At 40.6% G+C, this 2834-nt stretch overlaps 1 pseudogene; it reads left to right on the top strand.

The window, feature by feature from the left end:
• The window catches only part of LOC102753142, a 3651-nt pseudogene extending 1328 nt beyond the window's left edge, over positions 1–2323 (top strand).
• The last annotated feature ends 511 nt before the right edge of the window (positions 2324–2834 follow it).

Genomic DNA, 2834 nt, shown 5'->3' with positions numbered 1-2834 from the left:
TGGAAGTAAGTAACAGTGAGGAGACCAGCCTACCTGAACTGGAGAGAGGCAGGCTTGGTCCTCATTCCCCAGCCCTTCTCCATTTTCTGAAGTAGGAGTTTTTGTATGTTCGGTTCAGGTGTCAGGCTGATAAGATAGAGAGGGTGAGGTAGGTTTGTGAGAATAAAAACCTTCATGGAACATCTGCCTCTGTTTGCCTCTGAAAGTTCATATATTTATTGGAAAGGAAAGTACTGTCCATAATACTTGGAATAGCTTATGAATTTATGTCAGAAAGAAGGTATAAAGAGTATGGTGTTGGAAATTTTTACAAAAATAGACAAACCACGGTGTTGTAAGCATCTTTCTTTCTGTTTTTTTATCACATTTTTTAAAAAATTATTTTAACATCTCTGAAATTGAGATGTATCTCACAAGGGTAAGATTCAAGAGTATCTTAGCATCATGTCATTCAATTGGCAGTAATTTTTTTATTTTATTTTAGTGGGCATAAATGTGACTTATAATCAGTAGCTGCTTAGATTCAATATCACATCGTATATTGAACCAGGAGGTCACAGTTCATCAGTTCCCAGTTGGGGCACATGCCCACGTTGCGGGCTCAATCCACAGTGTGGGGTGTGTAGGAGGCAGCCAATCAATGATTCACTCCCATCATTGATGTTTCTATCTCTCTCTTCCCTCTCCCAAATAAATAAATAATTTTTAAAGAGTAATAAAAAAACATATAGTATTAAATATGAAATATCTATAAAACATTGAAATGGAACTGAAAAATAAACATTTGGATATATCAATTTAGACCTCAGAAGAGAGGCTTGACCTAGAGTTAGAAATGTGGGGCTACACTGTGAATGAGATTCTTTTGGGGGGAGTATAGAGGAGACTAGAGGATCAAGGTTGCAGTTCTGAGAAATCTCAACAAGTAGAAGTTGAGAAAGAAGAGCTAACAAGGAGTATATTTGTTTTGCGTTTATTGTGTCCATGTAATAAACACCTAAACCTATAGAGAATTTTTATGAGTTTATTTGAGTCCAAACTGATGACAATTGCTGGGAAGCAAGATCTGAAAAGCTCTCTTTTTCTTTCTTTTTTTTTCTTCAAGGTCATTTCAACTGGTTGCCTTCAAAGCTTTTTCACCAATAATCCTTCAGTTTTGTATGTTGTTTTTTTTTAAATGGCTATGATACCGAAACCTGGTAAAGAGTGCACAAAGGAGAAATCTACTGGTTAATCTCCTTTCAGATATAACATAAAATTAAAATACAATATTAACAAATAGAACCCAGAACTACATTACAAATGATATACCAATTGGCCTTTGCCAATCTAATGGGTACAAAATGCTATCTCATTACGGGAATAATTTTCAATTCTATTATGAGTATCTTTTTGTATGCTCAGAAGCCTTTTTATTTTCTGCTACCAAAAACATTCTCCCATGTTTTCTTCTAAAACTTTTAGGGCTTTGTTTATTACCTTTGTTTTGTTTGTTAGGTTTTTTTGTGTTGTTTTTTTTTTTTGACTCACATGGAATTTATTTTGGTGGTAGCAACAGCTACCTAGTTGTTCCCAAAACCTTAAAAGAATTTGTAAATTTTACTATATAAAATATGAAGCTTCTACATAACAAAAACAATGATGGGTTCAGTGGGATCCCCACAGCAGCTGCAGCAGCGCTAGTCTTTCCAGGCGCTTCTTGCTTTCTCCTTTAGCTTCCGGAAACATGGCTCTGGTGTGGCTGTCTCTCAGGGAGCCGTCAAAGTGTTCAGTGACATGAAGGTACCAAGTCCTCGACACCAGAGGTGAAGAAGCCAGAAGGGCGGTGCTCTTCTGCCCAAGTGAAGACAAGAACATCATCATTCTGGAAGAGGGCAAGGAGATCCTGGTAGGTGATGTGGGCCAGACAGTAGATGACCCGACCCTTACGCCACCTTCGTCAAGACGCTGCGGGGCAAAGACTGCTTTACGCCCTGGATGATGCCACCTGTGAGACCAAGGAGAGCAAGGAGGAGGACCGGGTGTTTATCTTCTGGGCCCCTGAGTCTGTGCCTCTTAAGAGCAAAATGATCTATGCCAGCTCCAAGGATGCCATCAAGAAGAAGCCTACGGGGATCAAGCATGAATTACAGGCAAACTGCTACGAGGAGGTCAAGGACCGCTGCACTCTGGCAGGGGAGCTGGGGGGCAGTGCAGTCATCTCCCTGGAGGGCAAGCCTTTGTGAGCCCCCTCCAGCCCCCTGCCTGGAGCATCTGGCAGCCCCAGACCTGCCTGTGGGGTGTTGCAGGCTGCCCCACTCCTGCCAGACCGGTGGGGCTGGGGGGATCCTTTCCAAACCGCTTCTGACCTTCTGATTCCTCTTGGGTTGAAACCGACCAAGTCCTCCCCACCCCAAGCACCCCAGTTTTGGAAAAGGCCTGTATTTTTTTTAACGACACCCCTAATTGCAACCTGTTCCTCCCCTCCTCTCCCATGCTGCCAACTTCTAACCGCAATAGTGACTCTGCTTGTCTGTTTAGTTCTGAGTATAAATGGAATGTTGTGAAGATAACACCGCCCCATGCTGCCTGGTTTCCCTCCCCTTCTCCACCTGGTCTCGGCCACTCATGGAAGCAGGACCAGTAATGGACCCATAAAAAAAAAAAAAGGAAGAAAAACAACAATAAAAAGCCTCGCTTAATTAAAAAATAAATAAATAAATAAAAATAAAAACAAGGATGATTAGGAAATTTACAAAAAAAGAAATTCAGAAAGGCAATTAATATTTGAAAGTTAAACAAATGTAAAAGTTAAAAACAAAAATGAATTATTACATATAGCTATCAAATTGGAA

This window comes from Myotis davidii, unplaced genomic scaffold (genome assembly GCF_000327345.1).
Source record: "Myotis davidii unplaced genomic scaffold, ASM32734v1 scaffold662, whole genome shotgun sequence".
Taxonomy (NCBI): Eukaryota; Metazoa; Chordata; class Mammalia; order Chiroptera; family Vespertilionidae; genus Myotis; species Myotis davidii.
This window is presented reverse-complemented; position numbering and strand designations above follow the sequence as displayed.